We start from the raw sequence: 9,713 nt of genomic DNA on the forward strand, positions 1-9,713 counted from the left end.
TCCGAGCTCCTCATCTATTTTACCAGAGTCCATCAATGCTTGGATTGCAATGAATTTTATTTGTGCCTTTACCATGTTGGCAGACACCTGACCACCATATGCGACTGCTATCTCACTCCACTGTGCTTTAGTGAGAGTGATTTCAGATAACTCTTGGATGGAGGGATTTGCTAAAAACTCCTGAACATCGAAGGGAGCCATCTCTCTCAGTTAATCAACTAACAATTCAATATGACAACAATTCAACACAATAAATTGCAAAAACCAATTATAGGGTCACTCTCTCAAAATGCAAAGAACAATTATATGGTCACTCTCCTCACAAAATAAAAAAGAACTATGGTCACTCTCCTAATAAAATATGTCCCTAACACCACCAGTATACACCAGAGTGATATTTGTGATCTGTTTTTCCCAGGTCTTGGGCACCACTTATATATGTGACGCGTCCAGTGTCTGTTCTTCAAATCAAACCTGATATCTAAGTGCTGGTCCTGGAGTCTAAGGCACCATTTATATATGGGGGAAATGGTCCAGTCTAGTGCACCATTTATATATATCCCCAAGTGTCCAGTGTCTGTTCTTTAAATCAAACCTGGTATCTAAGTGCTTGATATTTGATTACCAAACTTACCATTTTATTCAACAATTATAGTTACCTCACAAGCCAGACACCTGAACCTCATCACACATAAAGACGACTGATTTCTCTAAAGGCAACAGTGATCCCTTATACAACTTATCAATCATGAAAGAAAGCAGATAAAGTTCGTTAAACAGGTGTGAGGTAAAATCTAAGGGCATCACTCCATTAACATTATAAAAGTTCAAATATTTCCATTTATTTCATTTCCCTGGTTTCGGTCTCACTTCAATTACTTGAAGGAAAAACATCTCACTTACCACTCTATCTCTAATTCAAATCAAAATTACTGGTGGGTCAATGAATGAAACTCTGATATAATATTTTAAATACAAAAATTTATTTCTAAATTCAAAGATTATACATGACATTTAACAGTCTCAGGGAAATTATTATTATTTGAAAAATTGGATTTAATCTGAATTAATCATCAGTCAAAATTAAATCAGAAATTAATTTATTAATTCATCAAAATTATTCAAGAAAGATTTAAATTGTTAAATAACAAAACTTGATTGAAATCAAGAAATATACTGTAAGTAAATTAATTCCCACGTATTAAACAAAATAAGGCAAATAAATCAATCATATAAAAATGTGGATACAAAAGACACAGAAATATACTCTGCAAAAGATTAAATATCAAAAATGTAAAGCAAAAATTAAGGCAATAGCAAAACACATCACATATATGTATAAAAGAAAAAATTCTTCAAAAGATAAAGCATAAAACATATAACACGAAAAAATATAAAAAAGTGAAAAGGTATCTTTATATATAAATCACTACAGATATTATTTTAGAGAGACTAAAAATCCAATAACTATATTACAATACCTTGGTACCAAATGCTTCGTGTCTTTAACCAGGCGCCGTTACACAATACTTAATAAAAAATACACTGTTCAGATAACTCAGACACATTTACTAAGGAATTAAACAGTTAAAGAATATGAGTGACCATCGTCTACCAAAATATCAATTACATTAAAACGGGACATTCGTAATCCCGAGAGCGGCATAATTTGAAGAAAAGAGAGAGAGAGAGAGAGAGAGAGACGCTGTATGTAAAAACGCAGCTCCTTTCCACAACGCTTTTTGGTCTCTGAGTGTCGACTCCTCTGTATGAAAGTCTATCTACGTGGTACAGGTCTAACCACAGTGTTTTGATCGCGTCCCAATGGAATGCATTACTTCAGAGTTTTGAAAATACACGAACAACGACTGCCCTGTCCTTCTCTCTCTTCTTTTGTCTACCGTGCTCTCTCAGCTCAACGCATACGTCGTCCTCTCAAACCATATAGCGTTTAACAACTAACTCTATTAACTCTTTTCGGCATACGCCACAGATCTGAAACAAAAATCATGAGTACACACAACACACAAAATACACACAGGAGATTACTGTATTAGAAAACCACAGCATAAAAATTATATATAAGAAGATTGAATATATATATATATATATATATATATATATATATATATATATATATATATTATCCCCTCTATATATATCTATATAGCTATTATTATTTTTCTATCATATAAAATCGGTTCCTAAAATAACTGAAATTCCTTCTACTTGTAATGTTGGCACCATATAAAAGTATGTGTCAGACAGCACCAAAATCTTACCTAGGTTGCTTCACATCCTCTTATAATGTGATGGTACCCTGCTGTATTAAATATAGAGTTTTTCATATCTGCACCGACCCTGTCACTAGGTGTTCTGCTAATAAAGACATGAAACTACGTGCCAGTGTCGAAACGCCTTTCCCTTGAATTAGCTATTCCTACCCATATTTGCAGTCGACTGGCACCGCCTATGTATCAAATTCGCGGATTGAGAGGGCAGTCAGTAGGCTTGAATTAAAATGGCTTTACCTCCCGGCACCCTGAACGTTCAGGTAGGGGCAACAACACTTGGAGGAGGGCTGTCCACTACTTCTCGGGGTGTTGGTTGACTTCCCCCCCACCCTCGCCAACTAAGCATCCCTTGTTCTACTGGGGGCACAGTTGTTGTTTAGACCTGATGAGTGGTGGGTAGTCATGGATCCTCCATTACTCTTATCCACGCCGGCCTTTCCTTCCAACTTCTTGGTGCAGGATAGCGTTGTTCCGCTAACCATCGTCGTTTTTGAATAGCGTTCACAAGGTGGTCCTGTTGCATTGCATATTGAAAAAAACAATGTCGTTGCTCAGGTTGTAGAGTAGATGACTTGTCCTCACATACCCTCCCTTCCACACCTCCAGCAATGGCCATCAATGCCTTATTCGTGGCTGGTTTCCCTATATCTTCAAATGGTCCCTGGGTATATGACCCTGCCCCCAAAATGGTATATTGGGGCTGACTGAGGACTTTATTGGTCAGGTTTGTTTAACCATTGCAACAAATGGTTGGAGGTGGCTTGTCCAACATTGCTGTTGTGTTGTTTGGTATAACAGGCAGTTGTACTTTGGCAGCACACTTATGGAATCTTTTTCAATAATCAATATGACTATGCAGGTGGGAAGAATTTGTTCAGCATCGTGACACAGCATGGAGAACTTTTTCCCAAACAGTCTGAAAGTTCTTTAAGGGCATATTCCTCACCGATTCAATTACAGAATGCTAAAATCGATTTAACCCAACGTATATTTCATAAGTTCCCATTAGCGCCTTATCCTCTCGGTGTTGAGTGAGGTCCTGTTTAAAAGTGCCCAGCTGAATAACTGACGTCCCAACTCCTGATTTGCTCACAGTCCCGGTCAACACTTGTTTTGTTTGCAGCCAATTTCTCTAAATCTTCCAGGCCTAATGTGGCATTTTCAATACACTTTTGAAGGTCTCGATCGAAATCCTTCTCCAAAACGTGAGCTGTCAAACTCAAGCACTTATCCATCAGCACTGAAGTTTTATTTCTAGACTGATGTTTTGTTGAGGGATCGAATGCGTCGGCCAATTGTGGGTGGGTCGATAAATTTTATTTATGTATTTCACTTAACCCTCAATTTGTGCAACTCTTTCCATGCATGTTGGAAATCGCTGAAACTCTTTCTACACTGTCCACTTCCTTGCATTGTTGGCTGTTAGCGCTGGTACTGTTAGTGCTGGCACTAAAATCCGTCGGCTCACCGATTTTAGTTTCAGATTTTGCATTGTTTATTTCACCTTCACAATTACGCTGTTAATTATTATGTACTGGCAAGACCCCACTACTGATACCAAGAATATGACCAGTGAAAATGAAATGCGTAAGATACAATTAACAAATGTGCATTTTCCTTAATAGTTACACAGGGCCCTGTTGCTAATATTACACTACTTAATTATACAATTACAGTCAGAAGGAACTCTGAGGTGACATGCGCCGATCACTGAGATGCGCCCCAACCCATCGACCGCTAATCCCTACTCACTGTTAACTTTTCAAACTGAACTTTCTTAGGTTATAGACCTCAGTTGATTGGTCTATTATAATACAAGGAACCAATAAGTGGCCTTTGATGTATGGCACTCGTTTGAATTACCCCACACCAAAACCCCAACGATCGTATGGCGTTCGACAATTGAAGGTAATCTTTCTTTGAGAAAACTCACAAATACATACAAAAACAACTTGCAGATTTTTCCGTTATGTCTCGACTATATCATTCTCTATAAATCAGTTCATATATATATATACAGTATATATATATATATGTAGTATATATATATATATATATATATATATATATATATATATATATATATATATATATATATATATATATTATATGGTTATAATTATATATATATATCTAATATATATTATATATATATATATATATAATATATATATATATATATATATATATATATATGGTCTTATATATATATATTCCTATTCATATAATTGACTCATGAGTCTTTTCTACAACTATAATGGAAATGATTCATATTTATTATTTGGCATGTTATGCAATAATCCTTGTACTATTTGTCATCTTAGTCTTTCAAGGTGTGCTAAACTAAACTGATTACTTACTGATAATATATATATATATATATATGTTATATATATTATATTCTTATGCTGTGGTTTCAGCTGAAGCTAATCTCCCCGTGTGTATGTGTGTATTGCTGTATACTGTATAATCTTGGATGTTCAGATGGTTGAGCTCTCAAATCTGAAGAACGCTTTACAGTGATTAAACGGTCTATGGTTTTGAGAGAGAGAACAGTAGGCATGCAGAGAGGAGGACAGACAGCTGATTGTTCTATAGAGATGCAATTTGTTTAGTCAGTCATTCAAAACTTGCTGAGATTAACACCTTCTCATATGACTAAATCCCATTTCAGTGTACAAGACGTTAAGGGACTCGAAAAAACATTGTGGAAAAACCACCATGGTAGATGCCCATACAGAGGAGTCCACCCAAAAGACCATTATCTGTCACTATAGGAAAGGAACTGCTTGTTCGCTACCAATCTCTTCCTAACTCATGTCTCACTCAAATCCCAGCTCTTGGATTACGAAAATCCCGTTTTAATGTAATTCATATTTTGGTAGAAAATGGTCACTCATAGGATCCTTTAACTGTTTAATTCCTTAGTAAATGTGTCTGAGTTATCTGAACAGTGTATTTTTATTAACTGTGTGTGTAATGAGCACGCCTGATTAAAGACACGAAGGTTGCTTTGGTACCAAGGTATTGGTAACATAATTCCTGGGTTTTTAGGCACTAAAATAATATTTAGGAGTGGTTATATGTAAAAACTGCTACCTTTTTACACTTTTTAATATTTTTTCCACTGGTATATGTTTTAACTTTATCTTTTTGAAGAACTTTTTCTTTTATACTGGAGCTGTGATGTGTTTGCCCATTGCCTTAATTTTTGCTTTACATTTTTCATATTTAATTTTGCACAATATTTTGGACTGTCTTGTGTATGATGACATTTTACATGATTTTATTTATTTGCTTTCCATTTTGTTTAACACTTGGGAATTAATTTACTTACAGTATTTTCCTTTCAATCAAGTTTTGTTATATAACAATTTAAATTTTTACTTTAATTTTTGGTTAATTAATAAATTAATTTCTGATTTAATTTTTGACTGATAATTAATTCAGATTTAATCAATTTTGCTTTGTTTCAAGTAATAAATTTCGAGGACTGTTAATGTCATGTATAAACCTTTGAATTTGAAATAAATCTTTGTATTTAAAATTATATATCAGAGTTTCATGCATTGACCCACCAGTAATTTTTTGTCCTGAATTAGAGATAGCAGTTATAAAGATGTTTTCCTTCAATTAATTGAAATGAGCTCGAACTAGGGAAATGAAATAAAAAGAAATACAACTAATTCTGTTAATGGAGTTCAAATGTTTTAGATTTTAGCTCCAACCTGTTTAACGAACTTAATCAGAGTTGTACTTTCATGATTGATAAGTTTATAAGGTCATCCTTTCTTTAAGATCAGTCGTTTTGTATTATGATGAGGTTCAGGTGCATCTGGCTGTTGTGAGGTAACTATAATTGTTGAATAAATGGTAAGTTTGGTAATCAAATATCAAGCACTTAGATACCAGGTTTGATTTTGAAGAACAGAAAAGACTGGACACTTTATCCTCATCATATTAAATGGTGCCCCTGAGATTAAGTGACAAGCATTTAGATACCAGGTTTGATTTGAAAGAATTAACTGACACTTCTTCACATATATTAAGGGTGCTGAAGACCCTGGGAAAACAGATACAAATATCACTTATGGTGTATACTGGTGGTGTTAGGGACCTATTTTATCTAGAGAGTGACCATAGCTAGTTCTTTTATTTTTATGCAGAGAGTGACCATATAATTGTTTTTGCATTTATTGTCTTGAATTGTTGTCATATTGAATTGTTAATTGGTAATTGAAAATGGCAATGTCGATGTTCAAGAGTTTTTAGCAAAACCTCCATCCAAGAGTTATCTGAAATCAACCTGACTAAAGCACAGTGGAGTGAGATAGCAGTAGCATATGGTGGTCAGGTGTCTCCAACATGGTAAAGGCACAAATAAAATTCATTGCAATCCAAGCATTGATGGACTCTGGTAAAATAGATGAAGAGACACTAGAGAAGCACAAGAAATGTTGAATGCAGCTGAGGCAGAACTTATACAGATAAACATGAGGAAAAGAAAGAGAAAAGTGATGCAGAAGCAGAAGGGAGACGATAGCAGAAGTAGAAATCAATTAGCTTGATTTGATTAAGGCTGAAGGTGAGGCAAGCAAAAGAGAAAGAGAAGATAGAGAAAAAAGAGAAAGAAAGGAAAAAGAAGAAGAAAAGCTGCAGAAGAAGAATTAATGAAAAAGAGCAAAAGAAGAAAGAGAAAGAGCTAAAACACAAGAGAGAAGATGGAAAGGTTGGAAAGCTAAAGCTGATCCACATTACCTGTAATACCTTCTAACCCTACTCAAGGTATTCAGACCCTATATTTGATGTAGTAAGAGTGCAGAAGTTAATTCCAAATTTACAGAAGAAGCCCGGATGAGTTTTTTTATCACTTTGAAAAAGTGGCTGCAGTCTATGGCCAGAGGATAAATGGTCAGTCTTGTTACAGTGTTCTCATTGGTAAAGGAAGAAGTGCCTATTTAGCCTTATCAGCTGATCAGTGTAAAGAGTACAAGGTACTTAAACACATTATGTGCTAAGTTTACCAGATGACCACTGAATATTATAATGAAAGATTCAGATCTTTGAGAAAGGATGACAAGATAACTTTCTTGGATTATGAAAGAAAAGTAAGAAGATGTTTTAAACGATGGTTGGAGGTTGCCAGTTAAAACATTTGAAGATCTTGAAGAATTAGTTGTCCTTTAACAATATCTTGGGAATTCCTGAACACATAGAGCCTATTTGAGAGAGAGAGAGGTTAATAAACTTACAAAGCTGCTACATTGAGCGAAGACTTTAACATCATTAGCAGCAAAAGAAATTATAATGTCAAGTACCAGAATCAACGCACAGGTTTTAGGTCTCACCCAAATTTCAGGAACATTTTAATGGAAATCCTTCAAGTGGCAATACCAATTCAATGCAGGGTAATACCCTCAGCAATTAAATGTAAAATCCTCATCATCCATCTGTTTGCAAGACAGATTACAGAATAATGTTGTCTGCTACAAGTGTGGGAAGAGCAGGACACTTCAGTCGAGATTGTCATCAGACACAACAACCAGTCCAAACCAGTTGGTCAAGTAGTTAGAAATGACCAGGTGAAACAGACTACAAAGAACAATGTGGGAGGAGTCAAGCTCCAGTGAAGACTGAGACTAAACAAGCAGAATGTTTAGCAACCAGTGGAAATGTAACTTCAAGCAGTGAGTGGCTGAGCAGTTTGGAGGCTTTTTAAGCCATATATCTAAAAAAAAGGTACGCCCAACTCCAGGAGAAGTATTTAGGTACCAGTCAAGGTGTTACGTGATACAGGGAGCAACCATCTGTGTGGTAGTCCGTGGTGCTCACCCCAGTTGGAGGAAAATCTTACAGGAGATTCTGTTATTTTGAAGGGTATAGGAGGAGAAGAGTTAACTCCTATATGCCATCGCACACCTGTCCATGTGAATTAGTGACAGGAAATGTTGATTTTGCTGTAAAGGACTCACGGGCTGTTGAAGGTGTACATGTTCTGTTAGGGTAATGAAGCTGGTAGTGTGCCATTTGTTCCTTGTCCTATAGTGACAGATAAACCATTGAGGGTTAGTCCTACAGTAGATTTGGAGAAGAATAACTCCCCACCTGTTTCCTAGCTGTGTGACTACTGGGAGTATGAAGAGGACTATGCCTGTAAGTGAAGACGACTGAGGATTTTACCTATTCAAGAAGGATCTTTGAGCTTGGAAGAGTTGTTCCAGGGAAATGATGTTTCCCCAATGTTGACCAAGAAGAGGTTTCCCAAGGAGAAGCTGTCGTCCCTATTGAAGAGACTCTGAGTAGTCAAAACGTTCCTGAAGATAACAGTGAAAACTACAGTAGCTGAGTTAGCAGATATTGAGAGCTCAAATAAGTTGGCTAGGTGACAAGAGAGAAGCTAATGGACCTGCAGAAGAGAGATGTATCCTTATTGATTTGTTTTCAGAGTTGTTGATCAAGAAGAGATGCAACAAACCCCTACCTGTTATTATCTAAAAGGAAGGATTGTTGATGAGAAATATCGACTGCAGATATACCAGGAAATGCTGAATGGGGCGAATATCAAAAATTTTGATCCCACGTCCATTGAGGAAACAAGTAGTAGCAGTAGCTCATGAGTCTGGACATATGGGAATCAGGAAGACTGTGGAGAAGACCATAAATATTTTTTCTGGCTCGACTTCACAAAGATGTTAGCAAGTTCTGTCAGTGTCATACCTGCCAGATAGCTGGAAAACCAAATGAAACCATTCAGAAAGCCCCCTACAACCTATAGAAGTTGAGAGAACCCTTTAGCAAGGTGATTATAGATATGGATTTGGACCACTGCCGAAGACAAAGAAAGGTCATGACTATCTGTTAACATTGATGTGTCCTGTGACAAGATATCCTGAGGCAATCCCTGTGGAAACATATCTGCTAAGATAGTTGCTGATAAACTTGGTGGAGTTTTCTCCAAAGTTTGGGATACCTGAAATTGTGCAAAGTGATAGAGGAACCAATTTTACTTCCAAATGTTTCCAGGATGTGATGAACTTGTTAGGAGTGAAACAACACATGTCCAACTGCATATCATCCAGAGACTCAAGGAGCCTTGGAAGGTTTCACCAGACATTGAAAAGTATGCTAACTAAGTATTGTTCTGAGTCAGGAAGAGACTGGGATGTTGGTGTACAATTGATGTTATTTGAAATTGGAATGCTTATCAAGAAAGCATGGGTTGTTCACCCTAATGAGATGATTTTTGGTAGAGACATTGAGAGGACCATTGAAAATTCTTGCAGAGAATTGGGAAGCAAATCAAGAGGAAATCCAAGGAGAGTATATAAAGAGCTTGAGGAAAAGATTAAGAGAAATTAGAAAATTTTCTTTTGAAAATCTGAAACTGAGTCAAGAGAAAATGAAAAGGAGATATGATAA

This window comes from Macrobrachium rosenbergii, chromosome 56, assembly GCF_040412425.1.
Source record: "Macrobrachium rosenbergii isolate ZJJX-2024 chromosome 56, ASM4041242v1, whole genome shotgun sequence".
NCBI lineage: Eukaryota > Metazoa > Arthropoda > Malacostraca > Decapoda > Palaemonidae > Macrobrachium > Macrobrachium rosenbergii.